The sequence below is a fragment of the Cervus canadensis genome, chromosome 19 (assembly GCF_019320065.1).
Source record: "Cervus canadensis isolate Bull #8, Minnesota chromosome 19, ASM1932006v1, whole genome shotgun sequence".
Lineage (NCBI taxonomy): Eukaryota > Metazoa > Chordata > Mammalia > Artiodactyla > Cervidae > Cervus > Cervus canadensis.
The window spans coordinates 56,778,677-56,800,719 of record NC_057404.1 but is presented as its reverse complement, the minus strand read 5'-3'; the positions used below and the strand labels follow the sequence as shown (position 1 = coordinate 56,800,719).

General features: G+C 39.6%; 1 non-coding gene across 1 annotated transcript; it reads right to left on the bottom strand.

The window, feature by feature from the left end:
* Positions 1-19,865: 19,865 nt before the first annotated feature.
* TRNAF-AAA lies at positions 19,866-19,938 on the bottom strand. The gene has a single exon. It is a non-coding gene; the product is annotated as a tRNA-Phe (tRNA).
* Between the last annotated feature and the right edge of the window lie 2,105 nt (positions 19,939-22,043).

Genomic DNA, 22,043 nt, shown 5'->3' with positions numbered 1-22,043 from the left:
ACTTCATGGCAAAGAGATGGGGAAACAGTGGAAACAGTGGCTGACTTTACTTTTCTGGTCTCCAAAATCACTGCAGATGGTGATTGCAGGCATGTAATTAAAAGATGCTTACTCCTTGGAAGGAAAGTTATGACCAACCTAGATGGCATATTAAAAAGCAGAGACATTACATTGCCAACAAATGTCCATCTGGTCAAGGCTATGGTTTTTCCAGTGGTCATGTATGGATGTGAGAGTTGGACTGTGAAGAAAGCTGAGCGTCGAAGAACTGATGCTTTTGAACTGTGGTGTTGGAGAAGACTCTTGAGAGTCCCTTGGACTGCAAGGAGATCCAACCAGTCCATCTGAAAGCAGATCAGTCCTGGTTGTTCATTGGAAGGACTGAGGTTGAAGCTGAAACTCCAATACTTTGGCCACCTGATAGGAAGAGCTGACTCATTGGAAAAGACCCTGATGCTGGAAAAGTTTGAGGGCAGGAGGAGTAGGGAACAACAGAGGATGAGATGGTTGAATGGCATCACTGACTCGATGAACATGGGTTTCGGTGGACGCTGGGAGTTGGTGATGGACAGGGAGGCCTGGCGTGCTGTGGTTCATGGGGTCGCAAAGAGTCGGACACAACTGAGTGACTGAACTGATCCCCAAACCAAAGGCCCTCATCAGTTTTAATTTATTTGATTAATAGTCCAGAAAATAAGTTACTAGTGCCTGACATGCAGGAAGTGGACGATGTGAAAAACCAGATTAAAATCTACATCATTTTTCTTTGATGCCATAAACAAAATAGAATTAAATAAAATAAAAGAAATACATAAGCCTATGCTAAATTTAAATAGACGACAAGTTGATAGAGTGGCGTCAACTTTAAAATGACTATAACTCTATAAAACCACTGAGTTGTTTTTTGTTTGTTTGTTTGTTTGTTTGTTTTAATCAATGATAAATGGGTGGATTTTGCTCTGGATTGTTGAATCTGAAGGCTGTAATCCAAACTAGCCTTCAATTGCTAACCTGTTCAAGGGCTGCTCATCAGTGACTCTTTCCATGCTGGTGGATTATGTTTTCCATCAGCCAGTGAATTTACCTACCATAATGAAGTCGATAGGCAAGCCAGCTCACTCCATTTCCTTTCTTCTTTTTTTTTTTTTTTCAATTATTTTTATTAGTTGGAGGCTAATTACTTTACAATATTGTAGTGGTTTTTGTCATACATTGACATGAATCAGCCATGGAGTTACATGTATTCCCCATCCCGATCCCGCCTCCCACCTTCCTCTCTACCCGATCCTTCTGGGTCTTCCCAGTGCACCAGGCCCAAGCACTTGTCTCATGCATCCAACCTGGGCTGGTGATCTGTTTCACCCTTGATAATATACATGTTTCAATACTGTTCTCTCGAAACATCCCACCCTCGCCTTCTCCCACAGAGTCCAAAAGTCTGTTCTGTAAATCTGTGTCTCTTTTTCTGTTTTGCATATAGGGTTATCGTTATCATCTTTCTAAATTCTATATATATGTGTTAGTATACTGTAATGGTCTTTATCTTTCTGGCTTACTTCACTCTGTATAATGGGCTCCAGTTTCATCCATCTTCATTAGAACTGATTCAAATGAATTCTTTTTAATGGCTGAGTAATATTCCATGGTGTATATGTACCACAGCTTCCTTATCCATTTGTCTGCTCATGGACATCTAGGTTGCTTCCACGTCCTGGCAATTATAAACAGTGCTGCGATGAACATTGGGGTGCACGTGTCTCTTTCAGATCTGGTTTCCTCGGTGTGTATGCCCAGGAGTGGTATTGCTGGGTCATATGGCAGTTCTATTTCCAGTTTTTTAAGAAATCTCCACACTGTTCTCCATAGCGGCTGTACTCCGACATAAATCCATTTCCTTTTAAATAGCTTAAGCTTTTAATAGAACAAGAAAATAGAGGCTGTCATGAGGTTAAATCAAACCAAGGGTCAAGGCTTGTGGTGAAAAGAAGCTGAGATTTCAAAACTTACTAGGGGGAGCTGATAAAAGTGGAGAGGCTTTTTTTTTCCATCTCAAGAGGACAGCTGAAAGATTGTTTTACTGCAGGTGATATGTCAGCCTGTTACTTACTCATCACACCTGCCAAACTTGAGAGGCTCTCTGTTATTACTTATAACTGCCAGTTTACAAGATGGCCCTGTAGGGAGTGAACGAACCAACTGAAACAAATAGAGGTTAGACCACAGCTGCAATGTCTACTCTAGTCAGCACAGGTAGTAAATCTTAAGTAGGAAGGACCGGCCCACATACTTTTCCTTCAGGTCGCCATGTCTTGTATCCCAGCCCCCAAAGTTAACTTCTGTGGAGTGCTGTGGCCTGGGAATTCTGACTGATAGTTCAAGAGAAAGGCTTGATTTGATCACGTAATGACTTTCCACATTAACTGCTTCTGGATAGATAAGATTTTTCCTAGTACTTTTACATTTAGTTCAATTTCTGGGGGAAGAGCAACCAATTAAGCAGAAACATCAGTGAAAAAGAGCAGCAATACGGGAAACATACAAGGACGGCCCTGACAATCTGAGTAGACTGAAATAAGAGAAGCTGAAATTGAGGAAAGGATTCTGTCTGCCTAGAATATTTTTTCTGTGCCGTTTTTCTCCCTCTGGTCATGCCTGTCTGTTTAGGCATTTCAAGTTAGAGGCTGTTCTGGACATAGTATATGGCTCATCTGTTCACCCTGGTCTTACTCTGATTTGATCTTTCAGTTCAATTGGCATTTTGTAGTTGTTTGGAAATTGTGCCTTGGGTGGGGGGTGGGGGGGCAGGGTGAGTTTACAATAGTGAACAAGGAGGGGACTGAAGGGAAAGAACACGATTTATAACCATTTTGGTAGCCTGTTGACAGTGGAAGGTGTGTTATGGCGTTTTGAATGCATTTCTGGGGGCTCCCCAGGTGATGCTAATGGTAAAGAACCTGCCTGCCACTGTGGGAGACATAAGAGATGTGGGTTCAATCGTCTCTGGGTTGGGAAGATCCACTGGAGAAGGAAATGGCCACCTACTCCAGTATTCTTGCCTGGAGAATCCCGTAGACAAGGGAGCCTGGCGAACTACAACCCATAGAGTCACAAAGAGTCAGACTTAGCACACATATGCTTTGAGCCTGCCTCTCTGAAGACTAAAGTGCTCTAAACTGAGCACTTGAGCCCCCTAATGTGACTGCAAGTTAAAACAGTTTGAATGTGGCTTTAAAGCACCACAGAATGACCTAGGGAGATTTTAAAAGTACCCATGCATGTGTCTCATCCCTGGACATTCTGATTTGATTGGACTAGGGAAGGACCCAATTCTCAAACTTTTAAAAAAGTTCTCTCAGAAAGCCAAATACAAGGATAGTGAGTGCTCTGGTATATAAGGAGATGTGTGCTGCTGTTTGGAAAGGCTCCATCAAGTCCTTAATGACACCGTGTCTGTTGTTTGATGAGACATGTCACCTTAATAGATGCTCAGCTCTGTGCTTCCTATCATAACATTATTCATGTTGGGATTGTGTATGCACATGCGTGTGTGTGAGTATATATCTATATCTGTATCTATAGCCTGACATACATGAGGCATGCATTCTTACCTGTTACTAACTTAAAACAATAGGGGTGTCCAATGAAGATTCAAACTTCATTCCTCTGAAAGAATGCCATGGTGATAATTATAACACCAATGGCCTTTCAAAAGTATAAATCTTCACTAACTTGAGTTCAAAATCTTTTCAATGTGGCATTAAAGAAATTCTTCTCTATATAAAATTTGATATTCAACCAGAGTAAAAGGGCTGCAGTTTTTCAAATTGACACAATTTCTTTGATAACATAAAGACTGTCAAAATTATACATAGAAGCCCTAAGGCAAGAGAAAAGATGCTTTCCATCTCCAAGGTAAATAAAGTTCTTGACAGAGTCTGAGTGAAAGAGGACAGCAGTCCAGTTGGCAATCTCCCAATAGTCATTCTTGATATGATGGAAGATGGATTATGGAAGGGGGGACATGATTAGATTTCATCACAGTTTCATGACAGAATCCTCCCCTCAGTAGGACTAGCCTTATGGAAAAGATTATGATACACACTGCCATTCATAAATTGACTATATTATGCAACTGATAATAAAAAATATTTGACATTACATGAAACCTAAATCGAAAAAGCAAAACATATGAATTATGATTTAAGTGGAAAAGCAACCTCCTGGGGAGAGAGCAGTCTAGTACATCACAAGAAATCTGGGCTTTAATATTCCTCTGTGTTTCAAGTTTCAGTAGGCTGATGAATAGGCAGTGATGAATGATTACTTTGTTGCTCCCTCTGAGAATTAGAACTGATACTGGCTATTTACTCTGAATATTCACTGGAAGGACAGGTGCTGAAACTGAAGCTCCAATACCTTGGTCACATGATGCGAAGAGGTGACTCATTGGAAAAGACCCTGATGCGGGAAAGACTGAGGGCAAGCAAAGTGGGTGATAGAGGATGAGATGGTTGGCTGGCATCACTGATTCAATGGGCAAGAGGTGAGCAAACCCCAGAAGATAGTGAAGGACAGGGAAGCCTGGTGTGCTGCTGCTTACGGGGTTGCAAACAGTTGGACATGACTTAGCACCTGAACAACAACATTTACTGAGTATTAACCCAAAGAGCATTTCCCTTTCAATGTATAAGCACAAAACTTGATGCCATGAATTGTGTATTCTGACTCCAAACTTTCAAATAGGTACCATAAACATTTCAGTGTATCTGAATATTGCAAATTGTATTGCCTGTAAACAATGAAGTTTTATTCATTTGTTCATTCAAGATGAACATACTCATTGTTCCCTATTTTGCATACAAGCACCTTCTAGATTTTGAAGATACAGAGGTGAACATTACCAGAAAAGTATTCAGTTATGCATATACACATGTTCATTCTTTTTTAGATTATTTTCTTGTATAGGTTATCACAGAATATTGAGTAGAATTCCCTCTGCTACAAAGTAGGTTATTGTTCATTATCTTGAGCAAAATCATGAACATATAGCCCCATATTAGTTTAAGATTCCATAATCTTAAAGTTGAAAATAAATTAATTCAATAATAAATGTAGTTACATGCACAGACAGAGAAAGCAAAGTTATAGATACTAAAGGGAGAAGTGAAAGAGGGTGGGGCACATAAGGAGTTTGAAATTAACATATACGCACTACTATGTACATGACATGGATATGCAGTGTACAAGGGCCTACTGTACAGCACAAGGAACTATATTTGATATTGTGTAACAACCTATAATGGAAAAGAATTGAGGCATTATATATATATATATATATATATATATATATATATATATATATAACTGAATCACTTTTCTATAAACCTGAAAATAACACATTGTAAATCAGCTATACTACAATATGAAATAAAAATAATAAATGGAGTTATGTGGGACAATTGTTGACTCTGTGTAAATTGCGAAGGCTTTTTCATACATCCTGCAGCATCATCTCACCTTTTCATAGTTGTCCCAGGCCCTTGTTCAACTCTTTGTAAACCCATCAACTGTAGCCTGCTCTCTGGCTTTAGGTTCCTCTGTCTGTGGATTTTCCAAGAAATAATATGGAATCAGGTTGGCATTTTCCTACTCCAATCATGGTGCCACAGTACCTCAATTCAGTCATGCTGCCTACCTAGCAGATACTTGGCATTGTAAACTCTGAGAAGATAAGAAGGAATAAGACATAGTTCTGCTTTTAATGAGTTTGATAGACAGTTGAGGGGAAGATTTATAAACATATCTGAGATGAAAGAAAAGAGATTACAGAATCTCAAAATAGGAATTTATAAATGGTGATGTGGGAACAGAGGAAAAAGAGGGTACAAATATCCATCAAGGGTAGGGATTTTAGAAAAGGAGGCAAGAATACATAGAAGAACTACACAAGAAAGGTCTTAATGATCTGGAATACCACAGTGATGTGGTCACTCACTTAGAGCTGGACATCCTGGACTGTGAAGTAAATTGGGCTTTAGGAAGCATTATTATGAACAAAGCTAGTGGAGTTGATGGAATTCCAGTTGAGCTATTTAAAGTCCTAATAGATGATGCTGTTAAAGTGTTGCACTCAGTATGCTAGTAAATTTGGAAAACTCAGTGCTGACCACTAGACTGGAAAATGTCAGTTTTCATTTCAATCCCAAAGAAGGGCAGTGCCAAAGGAAATTCAAGCTACTGTACAAAATTGTGCTCTTTTAACATGCTAGTGAGGTTATGCTCAAAATCCTTCAAGTTAGGCTTCAACAGTGCATGAACCAAAAACTTCCAGATGTACAGGTTGGGTTTGAAGAGGTGAAGGAACCGGAAATCAAATTGCCAACCTTTGTTAGATCATGGAGAAAGCAAAGGGGTTCCAGAAAAACATCTACTTCTACTCCATTGACTATGCTAAAGCCTTTGACTATGTGGATCACAACAAACTGAGGAAAATTCTTAAAGAGATAGGAATACCAGACTACCTTACCTGTCTCCTGAGAAACCTGTATGTGGGTCAAGAAGAAACAGAACCAGATATGGAACAATGGACTGCTTCAGATTTTGGAAAGGAGTACCAAGACTGTCAATTGTCACCCTGCTTATTTATCATGTAATGGATAGGAGAGTTGGACCCTAAAGAAGGTTGAGTGGCAAAGAATTGATGCTTCCAAGCTGTGGTGCTAGAGAAGATTCTTGAGAGTTCCTTGGGCTGCAAGGAGGTCAAACCAGTACAACCCCAAACGAAATTAACCCTTAATATTAGTTGGACTGATACTCCAATAGTTTGGCCACCTGAAGCAAAGAGCTGACTTTCTGGAAAGGCCCTGATGCTGAGAAAGACTGAAGGCAAAAGGAGAATGGGGTTGGCAGAGGATGGGATGATTAGATAGCATCACTGAGTCAATGAATGTGAAATTGAGCAAACTCTGAGAGATAGTGGATGACAGAGGAGCATGGCATGCTGCAGTTCATGGGATTACAAAGAGTCAGACGTGACTTAGTGGCTGAACAGCAACAAAGGAGTTTTAGAACAGAAATCCCCAGTCTCTGGGATCTAATGTCTGATGATATGAGGTCGAGCTGATGTAATAATAATAGAAATAATGTGCATAATAAATGTAATGTGCTTGAATCTCTGGAAAAAATCCCCTCCTCCAGTCAATGGAAAAATTGTCTTCCACAAAACTGGTCCCTCTTAAGGATCACAGTATTAGAAGAAGAATAACATCACAGTTTATATTTATTGAGCTACTACATCTTACAGGGATTTCCCATGACTGTCTCATTTAATTCCTAACTACGTCCTATAAGGTAAAGATCATTACCTCAATTTGTAGGTGATTTTTAAAACATGAGCTCAGACGGGTTAGTTTTTTAGCCCCAAGTCACAATTATTCTTACAAAGATGAGCTTCCAACAAAAGTCTGCCCAAGGCCAAAGTCCACATGTGCAGCTGTAATTAAATACTGCTTCCCAAACACAGATTTACTAAGGAACTGCCTGCATTTGTTTCCTAGGGCTGTTTTGATAGAAACTGGATGGATTGAAACAACAGAAGTTGTTTTTTCATAGTTCTGCAGCCCTCAAGTTCACAGTCTGTGTCAGCAGGATGGTGCTCCCTCTGGAAACTCCAAGGTATAGCCCTTCCTTTCCTCCCCAACTCTCAGGGACTCCAGATGTTCCTTGGCTTGTAGAAGCACAGTCCCAATCTCTGCTTCCTTCTCCATGCGGCTCCTCCTGGATTTTTCTCTGTCTTCTCTTCTCTTTCTCACAAAGACATCAGTCATTGGATTTAGAACCTAATCCAGGAAGCTCTCATTCTGAGATCTTTATCTTAGTTATATCTGCAAAGTCCCTTTTTCCAAATAAAATCAGATTCATAGGTACCGGCTTTTAAGACTTAGACAATCTTTCAGGACGCCACAATTCAACACACTAGGATACTGCTTTAGTGGAGTGTACAGGACGAGTTGGAGTTTGTCAGGATGAGAGAGTATTGCAACCAGAATACTGCAACACTAAGATTAAACAGTGGACAGGTAGGAGAAAGCCACATTGGAAACTGCATATACTTTGTTATACTTGGAATGCCAAAATAAAAATAAGCAATCAAGAAAATACATGCTTAGAAATCAGGTTTGAACACTAGATAGACATCAGATAATTGAAAACTGGCCCGCCAAGCTAAATAACTAGGACTATATTCAAACCTGAGAATCATTTGAGACTTTATGTAAGGAAAGAGCACACTTAATTATATATTTGATAAAAGTCACTCCAGTGCCAGTATGGAAGCAGCATTATAGAATGGGGATTTGTGGTCATTGAGATCACCTATGTAGTTTTTGACACAACCCAGATGGAAGAATATAGATCAAAGACCATTAGAGAGGAGAAGAGGTTATGAAATAAAGCAATGATAAGGGATGATAGATTTGCTTAAATTTGAGAATCAGCTTCAAATAAACTTTTTACTTTGATGAGATCCCATTTATTTATTTTTGTTTTTATTTCCCTTGCTCCATGAGACATAGCCAAAAAAAAAAAAAAAAAAAAAATTCCTGAGACCAATGTCAAAGAAAATGCTGCTTATGTTTTCCTCTAGAAGTTTCATGGTTTCAGGTACTACACTTAAGTCTTTAATCCATTTTGAGTTTAATTTTGTATATAGTGTGAGAAAGTGGCCCAGTTTCACTTTTACATACAGCTGTCCAGTTTTCCCAACACCATTTATTGAAGAAGCTGTCTTTTTCCCATTGTATATTCTTGCCTCCTTTGCTATGGATTGACTGTATGTGTGTGGGCTTATTTCTAAGATCTCACTTCTGTTCCACTGATCTTTCTGTGTCCCTTTGTGTAAGCACCTTGCTGTTGTGATTATTGTAGCTTTGTAGTATAGTTTGAAGTTGGAGAGTGTGGTAACTCCAGCTTTGTTCTTCTCTAAATTTGCTTGGGCCATTCATCACCCTTTGTGTTCTATGTAAATTTTAGGATTTGGGTTACAGTACTGTGAAAAAATACCTTGGTATTTTAATAGAGATTGCATTGAATCTGAGGATTACCTTAGGGAGTGTGGTCATTTTAGTAATATTAATTCTTCCAATCCATGATCACAGTTTATATTTTCATTTGTTTCTTTCCTCAATGTCTTACACAGAAATTTTCTGAGTCTAGTTCCTTTACCTCCTTGGTTAGCTTTATCCTTAGTTGTTTTATGTTTTTTCATGCAATTGTAAATGAGACCGTATTCTTAAATTCTCTTTTTGAGAGTCTGTCATTACTATATAGAAATACAACTTAGTTTACATATTAATTTTTCTCCCACAAAGTCACTGAACTCATTTATTAGTTCTATTTGTTTTTTGGTGGCATCTTTAGGATTTTCTATGTATGATAATATGCTATGTAACCACAGAGACAGTTTTACTTATACTTTTCCAACTTGGATATCCTTTATCTCTATTTTCTCACCTGATTGCTATGACTAGACTTCCAATACTATGCTGAATTTAAGTGGTGAGAATGAACATCTTTATCTTATTTGTAATCTTAGAGCAACTGCTTTCAGCTTTTCACCATTGAGTACAATGTGGTTGTAGAGTTGCCATATCTGGTCTTATTATGTTGAGTTACACTTGCCTGGAAAATTCAATGGATAGAGGAGCCTGACAGGCTACAGTCCATGCAGTTACAAAATGTCAGACATAATTGAGTGACTGGGCACACACATACACACACAGAAACACACAGACATACATGCATTTCCTCTATAATAAATTTGTTGAGAGCTCTATCATAAATGGATATTGAATTTTGTCAACAATTTTCTTTTTTGGATCTATTGAGATGATAATGTGGATTTTATCCTATGCTTCTTTGAATGTGGTGTATCACATTGATTTTGTTGGTACTTTGTTGATCTATCTTTGCATTACTGAAATAAATCCCAATTGATCATGATGTTTGGTCTTTTAATGAAATGTTGAATTCAGTTTACTAATATTTTGTTGAGGATATTTGCATCTATCTTCATCCAGAATATCAGCCTGTAATTTTTTCTTTTCTTCTATGTCTTAGTCTGGTTTTGTTATTAGGGTGATGCTGCCCTTGTACAAGTGTTCTTTCCTCTTCAAATTTTTGGAATAATAATTTGAGGATACATGTTAACTCTTCTTTAAATATTTGGTAGAATTCCCTAGTGAAGCCATCTGTTCCTAGATTTTTGCTTTGGGAAATTTTTATAGTTTATATATTTTATATCTTTTGTGTTTCTGTGATATCAGTTCCCAATTCACTTCTTTACATTTCTGATTTTATCTGTTTGGACCTTCTCTCTTTTTTCTTGAGCTTCCCCAGTGGTTCAGTTGGTAAAAAAAAAAAAAAAAAAAATCTGCCTGCAATACAGGAGACCCCAGTTCGATTCCTGGGTTGGGACGATCCCCTGGAGAAGGGATCCCACTCCAGTCTTCTGGCTTGGAGAATCCCATGGACACAGTTCATGGTGTTGCAAAGAGTCAGACTGAGCGACTTTCACTTTCAATTTCTCTTTTTTCTTGATTAATCTGGCTAAAGGTTTATCAATTTTGTTTATATATCCAAAAATTGGATCTTATTTTCATGAATCTTTTTCTGTTTCCTTTAGTCTCTATTAATAAATTTACATCTTCTGCAATCTTCATTATTTCTTCCTTCTATTAAGTTTGGGCTTGGTTTCTTTTTATTTTGTACTCCCTTTAGTGTGAGTGTGTTGTTTAATTGAGGATTATTTGTTTGTTTCCTCAAGAAAGGACTGTATTGTTATATACTACTCTCTTAAAACTGCTTTTGATGTGGCCAATAAATTTTGGAACATTGTCTGTGCTTTCATTGGTCTCCATATATTTTTGTATTTCTTCTTTATTTCTTTAGTGACCCACTGGCTATTTTCTAGCATGTTGCCTAACCTCCACATTTTTTTTTTTTTACAGTTTTTTTCTTGTTAATTTCTAGTTATATAGCATTGTGGTCACAAAAGATGCTTGATTCTTAATTTATTGAGACTGATTTGGTGACCTAACGTGCTCTATCCTAGACAATGTTTCAAGTGCATTTATAAAGAATGTGTATTCATGCAAGAGTTGAAATGTTCTATCTATCATCTATATTTCAATTAGCTCAATCTGATCTAATGTGTCAATTAAAGCTAGTATTTATTTCCTTTCTGTCTGGATTATTTGTCCATTGGAGTAAGTAGCAGTCAATCATAAAGGAAATCAATCCTGAATATTCATTGGGAGGACTGGTGCTGAAGCTGAAGTTCCAATAGTATGGCCACCTGATGTGAAGAGCTGACTCATTGGACAAGACCCTGATGCTGGGAAAGACTGAGTGCAAGCAGAGAAGGGAGCAAAAGAGGACAAGTTGGTTGGATCGCATCACTGATTCAATGGACATGAGTTTGAGCAAACTCCAGGAGATAGTGAAGGACAGGGAAGCCTGGTGGGCTGCCATTCATGGGGTAGCAAAGAGTCTTATATGACTTAGTGACTGAACAACATCAACAAATAAGTATCATGCTGAGGTTTCTTACTGATTTTGTGTTACCGTCAATTTTTCCTTTTATGTTTATTAATATTTGCTTTTATGAATTTAGGTACTTCTATGTTATATGCATAGATGTATACAAATATTATATACTCTTACTGTATTGAGCAGTTTATCATAATACAATGTCCTTCTTTATCTCTTAATGCAATCTTTGCTTTAAAGTCTATTTTGTCTAATATAAATACTGCTACTCTGGCTTTCTTTTAATTTCCTGTGCATGTAATATATTTAGAGATACCAAGGAATATTTCATACAAAAATGGACACAATAAAGGACAGAAATGGAATGGACCTAAAAGAAGAAGAAGATATTAAGAAGAGGTGGCAAGAATACACAGAAGAACTAAATAATAAAAAATCTTAATGACCCGGATAACCATGATGGTGTAATCACTCACCTAGAACCAGCTTAGAGTGCAAAGTCAAGTGGGCCTTAGGTAGCATCACTACAAATAAAGCTAGTGGAGGTGATGGAATTCCAGCTGAGCTATTTCAAATCTTAAAAGGTGATGCTGCTAAAGTGTGTCATGCAATATGCCAGCAAATTTGTAAAACACAACAGTGGTCACAGGACTGGGAAAGATCAGTTTCCATTCCAATACTAAAGAAGGGAAATGCCAAAGAATATTCAAACTATCACACAATTGCACACATTTCACATGCTAGAAAGGTAATGCTCAAAATTCTCCAAGCTAGGCTCCAACAGTACAAGAACTGAGAGAGTCAATTCCTAGGCAGGTTGATAAGAAGTCCAGGGTCCCTGAGAAGGAGAGAGGGGTCTGGAATTTTCAAGGAGGAGGAAAGGACACATGTCTTTTTTTTTTCCTCTCTACATTCTATACATTCCTTGTTTTCTTTAAGCCCTGAATTGATACTTACACAACAAACGACTCAGTTTAGACTCTGTACCCTGCTCAAGGAAAGTTTCTGCTTCTTGAAAACTTTCTGATTAATTATGTTATCTTAGAATTTATATTATGGGAATGGACTTTGTAAGATCTTTCTATTGTTAGTTCTAATCCTGTCATCTTAAAATGTAAATTGTGGGAGTGGGTCTAGTAAGATCTTTACAACCTTGAGACATTCTTTTGATTTATTGTAATAACCAATTTAAAAAGTACATAACTCCCATGCTTAGACTAGGGAAGGGGCACTCTCCACCCCCCCTTCTGAAGCCTATGTCAGAAGCTTTCTCTGTCCCTTTTTATACTTCAGTAAAACTGTGCTATTACACAAAAGCTCTTGAGTGATCAAGCCTGGTCACTGGTCCCAAAGCTAAAATCTTCAGAAATCATGAACCTTACATCGTTCACTGTAAGCTATCATCTTGGGAACTCATCTGGGATCTTCAAGATAAGGTAAGAACACTCAGAGCTATAGCCTCCCTGCTTTCTCACTATACATGGTTTCTGCCTTATTTTACTAACTCTACGGTGTGCTTGTGTGAATGAATGACACGCCCTGTGTGAAATAAGTAATGAGCCCTGCTCTGCAGTTTCGATGTGCCTCATTATGACTGAAAGAAGTCCCAAAAAGGGGAGCCTTGTGAGTGGTTTATACCGACCTGGCAATGCCAAGAGACACCCAATGTCCCTGCGAGGGGAGCGGCCAGAAACGGGTGAAGCATGTGAACTGAACTTTCCTTTCTTGTTCACCTTTTCTTGGTTTCTTTGACCATTCGTAATTGCGTGGGTGATTATAACTACTAACTTAATCTTTCAGATCATAGACTTTCAAGGGAATTGTGATCCATGCTGTTACTATGTATGTTTACTTAGACCCCATGTATGGAAGTGCCTAGCCTTGCCAGGATCCAAAAGTTACAAGAACACATTTGGGAGCAAGGCAGAATTCGAGCTCCAGGAACATCTCTCAGGCTCAGGTCACTCTTTTGGCTGCCTGCCTCAGGGGGCAGTGACCTGAAAATGAGTCCTTGTCATAGCTGTGCCTCCAAACTATATGGATGGAAGCACTGTTAGCTAGCATGAGGTTTCTAAGAACATAGGTCAAGAGTCCCAGATTGGAAGTGCAATGGGCTTCTTGTTTTGGTACTACTAGCTCTTAGCAGACCAGAGAAAGCTCTTTGATGGTTTTTGTCTTAACTTCTTAGATATTTCTTTTGTGGAATCTGTGGAGATGAACTTGAAGGATTGGAACTAGTAGCTTGAGGACAAAAATCACTTTTTCCTCACTGGCCAACCCTCCACAACTTCTTTTGCTATCACATATCCTGGTGTGGTGACACTCAGAAGAGACATCTTGGGTTTGCTGCTCATCTCCTTATGACTCACCGCTTTTCCTGCCATCAGGACTGTCCTCGGGAATGCGCACAAGCACACTGAACATGGATGATTCCCCTAGTAGCCCTCGCTTGGGAAGCATTCTGGGAAGACCACTCTGCCCCAACCCAAATGGTGTCAGAGAAACAGGGGAAATCACAAAGGTGTTGGTGTAAGGAACTAAATCAATTTAGGGTGCCATCAGGTCTGTCCCTGGTGCATCTCCACCCCACCTCGGTGGTAGAACCGGGAGGGATGAGCATGGCGCCTGCATCGGTAACAGACAGACTAAGTCTGACCAGGGAAGGAAAGCTTTAGTGGAGAGTCTCTCTACACCCCCATCTAGAGCAGGGAGGGTCACTTCCGGTGGAAAAAAAGCCACAGCTGTGGATGCCCCTTTTTTTCTCTCTTATAGATGGGAACTAACAGTTTTGGAACCACTCCTTTAAAATGTAAAAAAAAAAAAAAAAAAAAAAAAAAACAGGGACAAGTTTGATTCCCAGAGTTTAAAAAAAAGACATACCCGATATTCTTCTGTGATACCGAATGGCCACAGTATCCATTGGAAGATGGAGAATGCTGGCCAGTTGAAGGGTATGTTAATTACAGCACTGTTTTACAACTAGATCAGCTCTGTAGAAAACAAGGGAAATGGGTAGAAGTGCCATATATGTTGCTGTTTATCTCTCTGTGAGACATGCCAGACTTGTGTCCTAAGGGTACAGATTTGGGTGTGAAACCTCCAGGTCCCTCCTCTTCTCTTACTTTGCCCCTGTATCTGGCGGCTCCCAACTGAACAGGCTGAGAATCAGGGCACCTTTCCAGGAGCAGTTGCCTCAGTTTCGGTAGAAATTCAAACAGTCCCATTTCGGGTCGAGACTATTTAGAGGATTCAAGAAGTACATAGAAGCCTTTATAGGACAAACTTTACTTTGCGACCTTACTTATATAGCAGCCCACTACTTAGGGCTTGGCAACCCACTCCAGTATTCTTCCCTGGAGAATTCCATGGACAGAAAGACCTGGCAGGCTGCAGTCTATGGGGTCACAAAATGTCAGACACGATTGAGTGACTAACACACTTATAATGTATACCGTAAGACAGACACTGATCTCTGACTCAAAAACTCGGGTTTTAGGGAAGCTGCTACTTTTAGAGATGAATGGCTTGAGCGTGAGACAAGGGGAAAGAGGAAACATGAAATAGCCCTCCTCCCTACTGGGAACCAAGCAGTTCTCATGATAGCGTCATACTGGGGCTCTAACATGGCTAAAAGAGGGTGGGATCAGAACCACCTTGCTGTATGTACTCTTAAAGGACTCAAGTGAGTGGGCACTAAGACATTAACCTATGCTAAGTTGAATGACATAGAATGGGGTGGGGGGAGTGGGGAGGAAACTTCTGGTAAATTCCTAGCTAAAGTATACCGGAGACTCTCTGCAAATTTACTGACATTGATCCTGAAAGTGCAGAAGGAGGAATAATCTTTAAAGATTCCTCACTCAATAAGCTCCAAATATCTACCATAAGTTAAGGGAAAACAGGCATTTGGACCAAATCAGTCTTTAGAAAAACTGTTGCAGCTGGCTCAGACAGTGTATTATGGTAGAAGATATGAGGGGGGAAATAGGAGGCAAAAAAGAACCGGGCAAAAGACTGATGCCCCAACAATGGCTGTTATATCTGCTCTCAAATAGCCTGAGAAAAATGCCCAGAGGAACCCAGGTGAAAAGGGATGGGCTTGTTATTACTATGGAAAGAAGGGGCATCACAAGTGGGATTGCTCTCAGGCATCTAAGCCACTCTTGGCTCCATGTCCAGTCTGCAAAGGACCATCCTAGAGAAGAGACTGCCCTCTGAGGTGTGGGCCCCAGGGGTTGGACTCTCAAGACCATCAGGATTAAAGGTCCCTGGAGGTCCTTACACAAGCTCCCATCCTAATTATACCTGAGGAACTCCAGGTATTAGTAACTGTAGGGGCCAATCAGTCAATTTTCTTTTGGACACTCAGGCAAATTTCTCCACACTCACTGAGGCCCCTGGTCCACTTTCCTCCCAATCCACCATAATGGGACTGTCTGGATGAGCCAAAGGTTATTATTTCAGCTGTTCTTTAAGCTGCAACTGGGACTCTGTGCTATTTTTCTCACAAGTTTCTGATTGTGCCGGCATCTCCCTCATCCCTTCTGGGGAGGGATATACTGAGTAAGGTCCAGGCCTCTTTTTTCATGATATGGAGCCAGCTCTTTTTAATTGAACAAAATGTAAATCCTACAGTGTGGTTTTATGGAAAAACTGTGGGTCAAGTACAAAATGTTGTTCCTGTCGTTATCAAGCTCAAGGACCCTCACCTATTTCCACATCAAAAGCAGTACCCACTAAAGCCTGATGTTAAGGAAGATTTAAAACCCATCATTGAAAATTTAAAGGATCAAGGGCTATTAATTCCCTGTAACAGTCCATCAGTTCAGTTCAGTTTATTTCAGTCACTCAGTCGTGTCCAACTCTGCAACCCACAAAGAACTACAACACACCAGGCCTCCCTGTCCATTACCAACTCTCGGAGTTTACCCAAACACATGTCCATTGAGTCGATGATGCCATCCAACCATCTCGCCTTCTGTTGTCCCCTTCTCCTCCTGCCCTCAATCTTTCCCAACATCAGGGTCTTTTCAAATGAGTCAGCTCTTGGCATCAGGTGGCCAAAGTATTGGAGTTTCAGCTTCAAAATCAGTCATTCCAATGAATATTCAGGACTCATCTCATCTAGGATGGACTGGTTGGATCTCCTTGCAGTCCAAGGGACTCTCAAGAGTCATATCCAACACCACAGTTCAAAAGCATCAATTCTTCGATGCTCAACTTTCTTCACAGTCCAACTCTCACATACATACATGACCACTGGAAAAACCATAGCCTTGACTAGATGGACCTTTGTTGGCAAAGTAATGTCTCTGCTTTTTAATATGCTGTCTAGGTTGGTCATAACTTTCCTTCCAAGGAGTAAGAATCTTTTAATTTCATAGCTACAATCACCATCTGCAGTGATCTTGGGCCCCCAAAATAAAGTCAGCCACTGTTTCCACTGTTTCCCCATCTATTTGCCATAAAGTGATGGGACTGGATGCTATGATCTTAGTTTTCTGAATGTTGAGCTTTAAGCCAACTTTTTCACTCTCCTCTTTTACTTTCATCAAAAGGCTCATTAGTTCTTCACTTTCTTCCATGAGGGTGGTGTCTTCTGCCTATCTGAGGTTATTGATATTTCTCCCAGCAATCCTGATTTCAGCCTGTGCTTCATACAGTCCAGCATTTCCCATGATGTAACAGTCCATACAACACTCCTATTTTGGATGTAAAAAAAGTCAAATGATAAATGGAGACTTGTTCAAGATATACAAATAATAAGTGCCTAATCCTTATAAATTATTGTCTGAAATTCCTAAATGAGCCAAGTATTTTTCAGTCACTGATTTGAAGGATACTTTCTAGAGTTAAACCTAGATTAAATCCTCCTCTCCTTATGTCTTTAAGACAACTGAGAGGATTCTTGGGCATTACAGGCTATCGCCACATTTGGATTCCAGGTTATGGGGAACTTGCCCGCAAGTTGTAACTGAGACTCAGCAGGCCCAAACTGACAAGCTGGTTTGATCACCAGAGACTCAAAAGTCTTTTAAGGTTCTTCAAACTGCTCTCCTGCAGGTTCCAACTTTGAGCTTACCCACAGAATCAGAGTTTAATTTGTTTGTTACTGAGAAAAGGCTATGGCCACATTCCTTAAGGGTAATTGTTTGTATTGTTTTGCTAATGCCTAAAGCCCATAAGTTTATTAATGGACAAGATCCTACTGTACTGACTCCTCATGATGTAAGAGGGATCTCAAACTCTAAAGTTCAGAGCAACAATACTCCATCTTTAAAGTTGCTGTAACTCAAGGGGTGTCAAAAGCTCTAGGAATAGAATATCACTTACCCTGTTCCTGGAGACCCCAATCTTCAGAAAAAGTTGAAAAGGTTAATAACATTATTAAGATGCACCTGCATAAACTAACTCAGGAAACACATTACAACTCGTTTAAATTTTACCCATACCTTTAATAAGGGCTCGAACTGCGCCCCCCCCCCCCCCACACACACACACAAATGGGATTATTCTCTATGGCAGACTGTTATTGTGCACAGATATTGTCATAGATCCTGAAGCCTTAAAATTAACTATGTTACTCGGCTTTTAGTTTTTCAACAGACATTACCAGAAGGTTAACTCCTGATCTAGCCTTTGAGTCAAACAAGCAGCTGTTAGAGCCAGGAATGGAGATGGGCCTGAGAATCTATGTAGGCTTGCTTCTGCTGACTCCAAAAGTCCTGAGTTTGCCGTTTGACCCTCAAGACAATACCTTCCTGTCCTCAGCTCATTCTTACACTGCTTTCCACAGCTGGTCTAATTGTTGGGTCTGCAGAGTGCTCCCCTCCTTATCAATTGAAGACTTCCCATGGTGGGTTCCTCCACTTCAAGGAAAATACTTTTTTCAACTCTGTGATGACATCTAACAATCTTAAGATGGACTGGAATAACATATGGACTTAACTATGGACATAGTGTAACTTTTGATTTTGATTATGTTTTAACTTGGTTTAATGGCTATTTTGCTGCACATAAAAAGTTCAGGTCCTCCTTTTGCCTGCCCAGGCACTGATTGGGACTGGATTCCTCAGTGATGCTGGTTTGCTCCAAATGGGACCTACTGGATATGTCTCTCTTACCTATGGGTGTGGCTTCTCCCTGACTGGATAGGGGGATGCATCCTAGGTCTAACTTTTACTCATGGCTTCATATTTTCAAAGCTTCCAGAGAAGCCTACTAATCTGCTATACCTTAAAACTCACTGGGCAAGGTCTGTATTTCACTGGTATGATTATCTGGCTGCAATATTTCCCTCTCTGGGAAGTACAGATGTTATGCTGCAAGTTGCTGCTCTAAGTTTACTCAACAGGATTTACAAGATTCTCAAAAAGCTATTTCAGTCCTTAATGCTGAACAACTGCAAGTTAGAAAGGAGTCTTTACAAAACAGATTGGCCTTATATATTCTAACGGCCACACAAGGAGGAACTTGTGCTATTATTCATACCCATTGTTGTACATATGTACCAGATATGAGTACTAATGTTACTCACTTTATTAAATACATGAATAAGATGATTCAGGCTATGGATTCTCCTGAAGCCTCAGTCACCTCTCTTTGGGAAACATTAATCAGCTCCCCATGGTGGAAAAATATCTTAATCGTTAATAATTCTAACTATTCTGTTTTACTGTTTTCTCCCTGCATCTGTAACTGTGTAACTGGATTTATTTCTAACAGTCTGAAAGTTTTTAAGTTAAAAATGGTTGTCCAGGTTCTTAAAGTGCCACAGCCTCTTCCACCTATACTTGAGGTCCCTAGATCAGAGATTCTCAATATGAGGGTGAGGAGCATATGCTGCATCAGTGATTTAGGGACGATGACTCTCAACAGCAAGAAGTAATTGTGGAATGAAAATGATGCCCCTTTCCCTTGGAAACATAATTCTAAAAGGAAAGGGGGGATGAGAGAGTCAATTCTTAGGGAGATTGATAAGAAGTCTGGGGTCCCTGAGGAGGAGAAAGGGTTCTGGGGCTCTTGAAGAAATGATAGGGGCCTGGGATTCTCAAGGAGGAGGAAAGGACAAGTGTCTTTTTTTCCTCTACATTCCTTAGTTTAAGTCACATGAAACATCACTTTCTTTAAGCCTGGAACTGATGACTGCACAACAAACAACTCAGTTTGAACTCTGTGAGAGTGAAAAGAAAGTGAAGTCGCTCAGTCATGTCCGACTCTTTGCGACCCCATGGCCTGTAGCCTACCAGGCTTCTCCATCCATGGGGTTTTCCAGGCAAGAATACTGGAGTGGGTTACCATTTCCTTCTCCAGGAGATCTCCCCAACCCAGGGATTGAACCCAGGGCTTCTGCATTTTAGGCAGACGCTTTACCGTCTGAGCTACCAGGGAAGTCCCTCAAACTCTGTACTAAGGATTATATAGTACATATAATCTGCTTCTTGAAAACTGCTTCTTGAAAACCTTTTGACTAATCCTGTTATTTTAGAATAATAGGAGTGGGTTTGGTAAGATCTTTCCATTTTTAGTTCTAATCCTGTCATCTTAAAATGTGAATTGTGGGAGTGGGTCTAGTAAGATCTTATAACCTTGAGACATTCTTTTGATTTATTGTAATAACCAATTTAAAAAGTATACAATTCCCCTACTTAGACTAGTGAGGTGGGAACTCTCCACCCCCCTTCTGACAGACATCCATGTCTATGTCAGAAGCTTTCTCTGTCCCTTTGTATACTTTAATAAAACTTTGCTACAAAAAACTCTTGAGTGATCAAGTCTGGTCCCTGGTCCTGAGGCTAAAATCTTCCTCTTTGGAGATCACGAATCTGACATTGTTCACCGTAAGCTATCAGAACTGAGAACTTCCAGATATTTAAGCTGGATTTAGAAATGGCAGAGGAACCAGAGTTCAAATTGACAATATCTGTTGGATCAAAGATAAAGCAAAGAATTCCAGAAAAGCATCTACTTCTGCTTCATTGAAGCATTGACTGTGTGGATCACAACAAACTGTGTAGAATTCTTAATACCAATGAACCTTATTAACCTCCGTGAAATCTGTATGCAGGTCAAGAAGCAATAGTTAGAACTGGACATAGAGCAACAGACTGGTTCCACATTGGGAAAGGAGTACATCAAGGCTGTATATTGTCACCCTTCTTGTTTAACTTATATGCAGAGTACATCAAGTGAAATGGTGGGCTGGATGGAGCAAAAGTTGGAATCAAGTTTGCTGGGAGAAATATCAATAACCTCAGATATGCAGATGACACCACCCTTATGGTAGAAAGTGAAGAAGAACTAAAAATGAAAGTGGAAGAGGAGAGGGAAAAACCTGGCTTAAAAGTCAACATTCAAAAAATGAAGATCATGGCGTCTGGTCCCATCATTTCATAGTAAATAGATTGGGAAACAATGGAAACAGTGACAGAATTTTTTTTCCTTGTGCTCCAAAATCACTGCAGATGGTGACTACAGCCATGAAATTAAAAGACACCTGCTCCTTGGAAGAAAAGCTATGACAAACCTAGACAGCATATTAAAAAGCAGAGACATCACTTTGCTGACAAAGGTTCGTATATTCCAAGCTGTGGTTTTTCCAGTAGTCATGTATGGATGTGAGAGTTGGACCATAAAGAAGGCTGAGCACCGAAGAATTGATGCTTTTGAACTGTAGTGTTGGAGAAGACTCTTGAGAGTTCCTTGGACTGCAAGGAGATCAAACTGGTCAATTCTAAAGGAAATTAATCTTGAATATCCATTGGAGGGACTGATGCTGAGGCTGAAGCTCTAACACTTTGGCCACCTGATTCGAGTCATTGGAAAAGCCCCTGATGCTGGGAAAGTTTGAAGGCAGGAGGAGAAGGGAATGACAGAGGATGAGATGGTTGGATGGCATCACTGACTCAAAGCACATGAGTTTGAGCAAACTCCTGGATATGGTGATGGACAGGGAAATCTGGCGTGCTGCAGTCCATCGAGCTGCAAAGAGTGGAACATGACTGAGCTACTCTACCACAAGAGCAATATTTTTCCACCCCTTCATTTTTAGTCTGTCTGTATCTTAAGCTCTGAAGTGATTCTCTCATAGGCAGCATATGGATCTTATTTTTTATTCATTGTTACCCTATGTCTTAATTGGAACATTTGTTAATTTAAATTTATTTTAATTGATGGTTACATACTTACAGCCATTTTGTTGTTTTCCTGTTGTTTTTGTAGTTCTTCTTTGGTCCTTTCTTTCTTTCTTTTCTTTTCTTTTTTCTTGTTCTCGTCCTTGTGATTGATGACTATCTTTAAGGTTATGTTTGCATTTCTTTCTCTTTATTTTCCATGTATCTGTTATATGTTCTTTTTCTCCTTTGTGGTTACTGTAAGGTTCATATATAACAATCTATGTATAAAGCAAGCATTTTAAACCTTTAACATTTTATGTTTTTGACATCATATTTTAAATCTTATTTTACATGTTATTTAACTGTTATTAACTATTATGT